The following is a 10,604-nucleotide window of genomic DNA, read 5'->3' as shown; positions in this document are numbered from 1 at the left end:
CTATCTTGAAAAGACTAGTAGTTTAGCTGAGCATATTCTACTTAGACATCCTTCTTGGCTATTAATATGTAAGATATATTAAAGGGTCAATTAATTAACTTAAATTTTCTCAGAGCAAAATACTGAGTCTGCATGGCACCCATGCGTGTGACCTAGTGGTCAATGAATTGAGTTGAGAACCATGAGGTCTTAGGTTCAAATCCCAGCCTAGATAAAAACACTAGGTGATTTCTTCCTAGTTGTCCTAGCCTTGGTGGACAGAGTTACCTGGAACCTATTGCTGGTGGGAGGTGAAAGGTATCCCGTGGAAATAATCGAGGTGCACTCAAATTGGCTCAAACACCACGGTTATAAAAAAATATAGAAAAATACTGATTCTGCATGCAATGAACGTCGCTTATTTTTATGAGGTGGTGGGGCAGGTAAAAGGTCTGAACCTCGTTTACTGAACTATGCGGAAGCATATGTAGTAAAAGGAGGAAGATATAGGGAATGCTTATGCAGCTGCTTCGTCTTATATACAATGAGCTGTGCCTCAATCCAAAATCAGGTTGAGTTGGTTTTTGCTATGCCACTTATAAAGAAAGAATAGGAGTATCTTGGGTGTGAACTTTTTCTTCAAGGCCTAGCTTCTTAAGTTATCCTTCTTGTCATTTTAAGTGTTCCAAATCTTACTGCATCAGCCTTCTGTTGAGGCCATCTGCCTCTTCATTTTTAGATTTTCTTTCTTTTTTCTTGGACCTATCTGCCTCTTGGTTCCCTTCTTGCTTGCTTTGGCTTCGTTGTCAGTTTTAATGCCGCCCCGCGCGTAGCATTTATGCAATTGCAAAGGCAGGGTAGGTGTGATATCAATGTCCTTAGTGAACCTTTTTTTGTCATTTGCAAGTTTGTTTATTGTGCTATCTGTCAACTCTGGCTTAAAAACGTAAAAAGAGAATTCGGTCAAATTCACCAGTGGTTCTGTAGTTGTATTTCCTCCTAAGTACGCAAGGAAGGCCTTATTGGTGTCCAAAAATTCTGCAGTGTATTCTGCAGATGAAAATTATGGTCTAAGATGTGAGATCCGTAAGCTTTTAAATTCTGCGTGCATTGATTTTAATATATTTTTAGGAGAGCTGTGATCTTTCTGGTGCTGTAGTAGAATAGGTGGTTTGAGACGTTATATATAGATTAAGACTGGATAACAGTTCCTGCATCTGCCTGGTTGCTACATTATTACCTCACTATATAGAGGATTTGAGGAGCTAGCTTCAGTGATTAATAATGTTATTGCTTACTTGATTTCTCTCTGAAGTTTTTGATCATACCATATCTGTGTTTATCCATAGAGAAGAAACTGAATAACTGCTACTTTTAACTTTAGAATCCTGCTAGTTAGATATATCAAGGGTGTTGCCTAATGGTCAATGAAGCGAGTAAAAACCATGGGAGACTAGAGTTTAAATTCCAGCGAAGCAAGATGCTAGATAGTTTCTTCCCGTCTTGCCTAAATCTTGGTGGACAAAGTTACCTGATACCTATTCTGGTGGGAGGTAATAGGTATTAAGTGGAATAGTTGAAGACACCTGTAGTAATTGAGGTGCCTGGTCCGGACACTACCATATTATATAAACTAGAAAGCTGGTCTTAGTGTCCGCGCTTACAAAGAATTTAGTTGAAAGCTTCTTACAGATTGAACATATGCATAACGACTTGCAATTCACTGTCGACATTTCCAGTTTACATAACTTTGTTTGCAAGATAATGTGTTCATGTATGGATAGTTGTATCTGAACCGAGTATGCTCGTGTTTTTTTTTTTCCTGTTGCGTCGTTCCTACAACTCAAATTGCTCTCAGTGTTACGATTTCTTCTTTAGAGTCTCCAGCTTTACAAGTTCTTAGCCCGCGTTTTTGTATTATTGCTCACAATGAGGAAAAGCCATCAGCCACGAAATCTGGAAGTGTTTCAGATTTTTGTTGTCTGAATGGCTTGAAAACTCCTAACTGGTTTAATAAGAGTTGGATAACATTGACGTTAGATTGTTTGTGAAGAGTGAGTAGGTATTGTTTCTGACTTGAAAATACTACATTCATGTCAAGTTGCTGCATTAGATGCTGGATTGCAAGCTGCTTTAGATGCTGCAGTTTAAGAAAAGGTTGTTGGCCAGAACCTGAAATAATTACTGCTCTCCCCGTGCCAATTGATGTGAGTTGTGACCCTCTTTCCTTTTAGTAAGTCCTCTTTCCTTTTAGTAAGTCCTTTTAGTAAGTAAGATTAACACTTTTTCTCTATTTGATAATGATTTAACTTTAAACTTCTCAATTTTATCCTTTAATGAGATGATTTATAGCCAAGGAAATTTTTATTGCTTGTAATAGATTACAAGTTTTGAGTCTTTTTTTTCTCTTAATCTTTGCGTCTATCCAAACATTTTCATATATTAGAATGAACAAATTACTTTTCTTTCATTTTATAAGGCACTATTTCCTTACTAATTTGTTGCAAAGAAGAATATTACCTTTCAATATTCAAAAACGATTTAACTTTTAAGTTTTTCACTTTTACCCTTTAACTTATTGACATGCTTTCATATCCACAGAAGTAAGATGACTGGTTTGATACCACAAGTTCCAAAGGTTTCTTTTTACTTTGTTAAATTCTATGCTTAGTTGAATTCCACCACATATTAGTTGAATTCCGCCACATATATTGAAACGATTGAGCAGTAGAAGTATCCCGTCTAATTTGTTAAGTTTTCAGATGAGATGATAACACACTTCATAACTGATGACGCATTTGAAAAATGCAGCTACCATTCTACCATATATAACCGCGCAGTATTTCAATGGCATGATTCTAACGTTAGAGATGAGCCCAACAGAATAGTGACGAACGTTAAACCAAAAAAATTTGTTTCCCATTAAACATGTGCATTATAATAGGAAAGCAACCAAAATAACATGTCATCACAAAATAAACAACTCAACAAGCCACATCCACACCATGTTCAATGCTTCATTGGACATGTTACAAGCAAATAGACTACACGTGATGTTATTGCTAGGACAAATTAAGTTGACCAAATGTATATATGACAACTGCTTATACTACCAGAACGTTCAATTAAGGCAGAAGAGCCAGGGAAAGTATATAACAAAAAAGAAGAACAAGTCTTCTAATTGTAAGCTTGTAGCTGAAGCAATTAGAGAATAAAAGAACATGCATCTAACAAGCAAAGATGTGCTTTTTTCTAACATTTATTCTCACTTTATGAGTAATATGTTGTTTGTTGAGTTTATGTTTTGTACATTATAAAGATTTTTTTACTTTACATGGTTAAGTGCAGTAATGAACGCCTCTTCCTGTCAAGTCTTGATACGGTGACCTGGAAAAAAGAGTGATTAGTTGAAGGAAATTTTGCCTCTTTAACATATGCCATTCGGGGGTGATAAAATCGCATTCATGAAAACATAACCCATCCTGTCTGTCCAAGTTTGGGCACCTCATTTTGATCAGCCCACTCAGCCCATCTAAAGTTGTGTTGATTGGGCTAAATATGTAACTCAAATTGGAAAATGAGAATCTTGCTTGAATATTATAACTTTTTTTTGTTTGATTTTGTTATATATAATCATAATTAAGAAAAAAAAGTTTATTAATTTTGTTTGATAGTTGAACAATATATATATATATATATATATATATATATATATATATATATAAGAAATTAAAACCCAGAAAGAGTTGAACGGGTTGAGTTATAATCTAACACTTAACCCGTCTTTGACCAACCCATCTCAGTCCAAGTATGAAGTAACCTTTCAACAAGGTTGGACTACGACTCCATTTGTTGATTCAATCTATTTTGACCCAGTCAAATTCAACCCAAACCGCCTATTTGCCTCTCGAATCACATCTCGAACCGCTTAAACTGTTAAGAGATGATTTACATAATTAATTCAACTTGCATGCGTGCAATTAGTAAAATTCAAAATCCATCGCAAAAGAAGAAGAAGAAGAACTAATAGATACAATACAAGATGGAATTTTTACTCATTATAGCTTCTTTTAAGATCTAATTATTGATATTAACTACCCTTTTATTTAATTATATTTAGTAGCTAATTAACTTTTTTAAATTACAAATGGTAGCTATATCAAAAATACATACCCAAACAAATATATCTTTCTTTTTCCCAATCACTACCCATTTCGATTTTTCATTTCTCAAACCCAAAAAATCTCTCTCTCTCTCAACCACCACACCATGGCCGCGCTCTCTCTCTCTCTCTCTCTCTCTCCTCTAGCTCTCTCTCTCTCGCCGCCCCCTCTCTTTCTTAGTGCTCACCTCTCTCTCTCTCTCTCTCTTCCTCTATTCGGTGAGGCGATGGCACACATCCGTTTGTGTGTATTGTTGGTGGCGGCGGCGATGGCACTAGTTTTGAGATAACTGGAGGTCTAGGGTTTTATTGGTGGTGTAAAGATTAGGGTTTTTTGGTGGTGGTCTTTGTCCTTTTGGGTTTTTGGTGGTGGTGGTACACAGATTTTGGTAGTGGTGGAGAGATTAGGGTTTTTTTAGATTGTTCTGGCCGTGCGTATTTGTTAAAAGCCAAATACAAATACATTCAAAAATCTACATCGCACAAATTCACTGTTTTTGAATGTATTGGTCTTTGTATTTTTTGAGTGTATTTTGTTAATAGCCAAACACACTATTTTTGAATGTATTTGTCATACATTTGAATTTTTTTGTCTTGTATCTAAATGTATTTGTTGAAATCCATTCAAATACACGAAAATTTGAATATATTTGGCTTCATATGTAGTTGGAAAATTTTATACATCAAAAAAAGCCATTGAAATACAATCAAAAAAAAAAAAAATCAGTAAAATACATCAAAAAAAAAAAAAAGAAATACATCAAAAAAAACGAAATACATCAAAGCAAAAAAAAAAAAAAAAAAAATCACTAAAATACATCAAAAAAATATCTTAACTAATTTAATGGACTAAAATCAGGATCTTTTTTTTTTCACCATGTTCTATATATGCAACAAATACACGCGAAAACATACACTATTTTGTCAAAATGTAGCTACAAATGGTAATATTTAAAAGGATAGCTATAAATGGTAGGAAGCTACAATAAGGTAGTCATTTAAGTAAGTTTGCCATAATAAGACTAACATTGGACTTCAGTGTTAGATATGGGCCCAGTAGATTTAGGGCCAAGTATCAGCCCAATCTTGGTTCACTCGGTAGCCCAAATGAGTGGGCCGTTCTATTAGCCAAAGGACAAGAACGGAAGCCGACAAAACGTGACAATATCCAAGTAACAACGTCTAGATTTATAAAAGGAAATTTAACGCCTTTATTTGAGATAACGAATAAAAAATAATAGATCCAGATCTCGACCGCTTTGTGATTAATTTAAGACAACAATTAGTATTTAGAATTAATCGCCTTCGAAAGAATACCAGAAGAAATCCAAGATATCACAAGAAGAAGTTATCTTACTACCTTGAACTATGAATTTATTTTCAAAACTAAAAATAGTTTTTCGATGAAATGTATATGAAAAATTACTCAACTCCAGTATATACACCAAATCATGTTAATTTATTGTGGTTACGTGAAAATTGATGTAAAAAGTAAATATTAATCCATGAAAGAGTAAGGCATAGTTGGTGAAAGTTAAGAGTGAACGGTAGTTTTGAAGGTAACTTTTTGAAATTTAGCATATTTTTAATATATATATATTATTAGAGCCTTAAGATCTTTAGGCTCTGATACCAAGAATTAATCAAGATTTCCAAGATGCTCAAGATCCAAATGATGATTCAAGAATGAGTTTCGAGTCGGTGGCTTTACACAATCTTGACACGTGAAAAATATAGCAGACACAAATCATGATAGCCAAGAAGAAAAGCAGACAATTATGAAAATAATAGTAGAAAGGACAACAAAGACTATAAAGTAGCTTTATTAAAGAAACTACAGGACTAACAAGGACAATAATGCAAAAGAGAAGACATCTTCTGAAAATTTCATGTGACTATGGGGTTAGAAAGATTCTCAAGCCAAATGAAGTCCGAAATTGAAGTCCGCAAGTACCTATAAATAGAGCACTCCTATGAATAAAGAGACCACATCCGAAAAAGCCAAGAAAAATTGAGAGGAAAAATCATATTCCCTTCCCTTTCATCACCAATGCCAAAAACTACCTTCCACATTCCCAACCTTGTAATATAAACTCCTTTGTAAAATAGGAAAAGCTTTAAAAATAAGTTTCCCACTCTAACAAGTCTTTTTGGGGTTAATTTCCCCTAAAGGGAAACCTCTCTCCGTCCTTAGTCATGTAAATCTTTATATTTCAATTTATGTTTTTGTACTACTCCCTTGTCTATGTATAATATTAAGTTTTCATTATTTGTAAGTTCATGATTTTATAATGAGTTCCTTTTATTTGTAAATTCATCTTTAAAATGGATTCATTACTCTTAGCATATGGTGAGTCTCTTAACTTCTTAATAAAATTGATGGATTAACCTATAAATCCTAGGTATCGACCTTGAAAATGTCCATGTTATAAAGGGACAAACTATAGGCCATATGTGGTGTGGTTAAAGAAGTAGTTATTAAAAACAAATGTTAAGAGAAAGAGATGAACATAGTAAGAAAAATCCAAAAAAATAATTAAAAAAATAATAATCAATATATCTATATATATTAACAATAATAATAATAATAATAATAATAATAACAATAATAATAATAGACAAATGAGTCATTGTTGGACTTCTTTTAATTAAATTAGCATGAAAACATTTTTAATAGTCAATTTTCATGATGCAACATTGCACAAATATTCCAATTTGTGGCAAAAATAAGTTACTGACATGCGAATATATGTATATCTAATTTCCACTTGTGTACTACAAAATTATGGAAAATAACATTCGTTAATCATCCTAAAACATATTCAAATCATCTTTAGAAAAAACAAAAAATAAAATTATTTTGTATTATATACTGACCTCATATGAAAAGAATACTTTTCATATAAAATAAATACTAGGATAGACTATATATATAACTGATGAAGGTAAGAATAAGTAGGTGCAAATGTGGTCCTAATTTTGGCTTATGCCTTTCCTAATAACGTGCATTCCACGCCACTCACCATACATAGGCTATAAGTTAAATTTCAATTAATCTATTATCTAAGTTTTTAATCAATGTTATCATCTTTAATACTCCAATTAATTATGCATCTCAAATATTTTTGAACTTAACTCGGAATAAGAGAGAATACCAACCTTTCAGCGTGGTATTATTTACTTTTAATTAGCGTTTGAAGTTATATCAGACTCATACCTAAGCAAAAGAGGAAAATCGATAAAAAAAAATTAAACATATATGGAGCCATGTTAAATAACTTTCTTTTTTTCTTCAAAAGATAGTATTATAATTACTATTTACATAAACATGTGTGCATTAGATATGTTACATGACATTGGGAGCTATATTTAATTATTATAAATTTCTAAAATGCCTTTTTCGTTTTCATTTAAAAAGAATATTGAGTTGAAATGAACAATTTGAGTATATTGTTTCTTAATTTAATTTGTGGTCCTTAGTTACTCTTAGATTATGAAACGTACACTCGATTCCTCCCTTTTTTTCTTTTCAACATTATTTTTGGTTGCACTTTTTCTAATTAAATATGGGACTAATTTTCTTCCCTAACCTTTTCCCCTTTCATCTATCATAGTTAAGCATGCGTGCAATAAATTGCAAAAAGGTTCATTAAATAAGTCAAAACGAAAAAAAAGTGCATAATAAATACCTCCAACGACAATGGAGTAGTTACATCAATTTGGATTATTTTATTCTAATTTTTACATAATTACAACTCTTTTTGTCGTTTGGGAGGGATGTGGCTAAACTAAACAAACTTATCCTAGGATTATGAAATGTCAATGGTGGAATGACCATGACACATTGATTAATTTAATTAAACTAAACAGCTAGATTGGCAATTCACAAAATTAATCCATTTTACTTTTGTGGTCCAAATTTAAACATCATTAGTTGAGTCTTAAAAGAAAACAAAAGAATAAAAAATTAAATTAGTGTAATTAACAATGAGTCACAAACATCATGACACGTGTTATGGTCCCATTTGTTAGAACTTTAGCTTATCTGCCAGCTAACGGTTGGTCCATAAATTTTTAGTTTTATCTTTTCCTAATTTTATTCGGTTTTACTAATTAATTAAGACTACGTTAAGTTGTGTAACCAAATGATGATAACATAAAAGGGCTTTTGATAATATTGTGTCTAATTGTTAAAATAACCAAAAAGTACACAGGGGTCGATCGTGGTTATAAAATTAATAGTCATGTTGGTGGAAGTCATGATGGTTTGTTCATAAGGAGTAATTGGGCAAGTACTCCATAGTTTTCATACTCATAGAGGATAATGTTTTCTAATTAATCTTTTCATAGACCTTGCTGTATCTCTACGTATATTACCAAATGTACTTGTACATACACGCACTCATATACTCTACCTAGTTTTGTTAAAGTGAGCTTAAAGTATTCGGGAAAATATCTATACAATTGGTTACTTACTCACGATGTAATTACAGGTAAATCTTTAGATTAAATTACATTGATGATGTAAAAAATCTTTACCACGTTTATATTTTTGGTATAACCATCCGCTGATAGAAATCTGAATTCGCGCCATGGGAGGCTCATTATCGGGGAAGCACTTTCTCTATATGTCAATGTTTCAATTGATTTAAGCAAATATCCCATCTTTAGTCCGCCGTTTACATTGTCCATATTTTCACATTTTGTACAAATATAGCCATTGAGACTGACAAAATATTAGATTGTCGTTTAACGTTGACGGACTTTAAATCGCAGTCTAACATTTTTTTACATAAGATATTCAGTTTACTCAAAAAAAGGATCTTTAGACCGTGATCTAAAAAGTCCATAAGTTGCTAGAGAAATAAAAAGATGACCGTTTACTAAATAGCTGTCAAAAAAGGGAATCAACGAAATTTTTGAAAGGTTTTTTCATTCGCAATACTCGAATCCCAAACCTCTAATTAAGATGAAGAAACCGATCCTATCCATCTCACACCCTATGGTGGTATAATGCTAATGCATTTTACTTTAATCTTACTAAATTAGACTTAACTATTGATAATTAGATGTAATTTTAAGTCATCTTGACATGATAGTGTAAAAAAAAAAAAAAAATCGTTGCTCAGAAGTTAAAGTCAACCTACACGAATATACAGTTTTTTATAGGCACTTGGCTAGAATTATATATGCTACCTTAGCTTTTGTTTGACTTAACATGTTGAAAACATGAACTGAAAATTAAAAAGGAAGATTCATTTGACTTACCATGACATGCATGTTTACCATCACTGGAAATTGTTCGTTTTATCAAATTTCAACGTAATATTCTTACCTTTTCTGCGATTGTTCAGTAATTGCAGACCACAATCTACAAATTCAATGAATGTAATTTTGTTCCTATATGACATTGCCTTTGACACTTATGATTCTCATCAAGTCAACATAAAGGAACAAAATACAAAGACAATTTCTCTTCTATAACATGCCCATATGTGTGTAAGGAAAGTTCTCTCAATAGACACTACTTGTTAGATCAGAGCATATTTATATTCATTGTAAGTTCACCATGTTTATATCTGGTTTCTTGAAAATTCACAATATATATAATAGTACATGAGAATTGTGAAGGGAATCCAATACTATATACTATTTTAACATAATTCTTTTACCTATCTATATAGGGTAATTCTAACAAGAGGTGCAATTGACACTCCTGAACAAGAATGACACTACCACTTCTTTTGGGCTGATAAACACAGTACTATATACAATATAATACAAGTTTACATGATACTCTGTGTTTTATGAGCTCGAAGAGACATAGGCAAAGGGACAACTCCGTGTCTTTAATTTGGGCCACATCGGACAATATGTACCATGTGCTTGCACTGTTAAAAATTTCATAGTAGTATATTTTGTCTATTTGATCGAGGCATATATACTTTGGTAGTATATACTTCTCGAAGCTTAAATTTTTTGACATTGGTTTCCACAAACATTACATATCTTGATACAATAGCATAAAATCTTGAATGATATTTTAGACTTCTTATTAGACCAAAACATCTTTTTGGTGTAAATGAATGTGTTCTAATATTCTTTTTCCAAGTGTTTAACGAGCGAAAATATAAAGAGAAGTGGTGTAAAGCAAAAAAAAAAAAAAAAAAAAAAAAGAATCAATCTATTTTCTATTTGTATGCATTGTATTATCACTTTTTGCACAAACTTCTCTCACTTTTTATGAGGTGGGTCATGTGGAAGAATATTATGAATCCATGGGCAGCCATCACTGGATTCTGAAAGGAAACAAATGGGGTTTTTTCTTGTAAGAACAAACTTTCAAGAAAAATTATACGTGTAACCAACCATAGAAAAGGATAGTTATTATTAAAGAGAAGTGGCAAAAGAAGTAAATATTTAAGAGATCCGCTTCGATATACTAATAATGTAAAAGATTTTT

Source organism: Lycium ferocissimum, chromosome 1, assembly GCF_029784015.1.
Source record: "Lycium ferocissimum isolate CSIRO_LF1 chromosome 1, AGI_CSIRO_Lferr_CH_V1, whole genome shotgun sequence".
Taxonomy (NCBI): domain Eukaryota; kingdom Viridiplantae; phylum Streptophyta; class Magnoliopsida; order Solanales; family Solanaceae; genus Lycium; species Lycium ferocissimum.
This window is presented reverse-complemented; position numbering follows the sequence as displayed.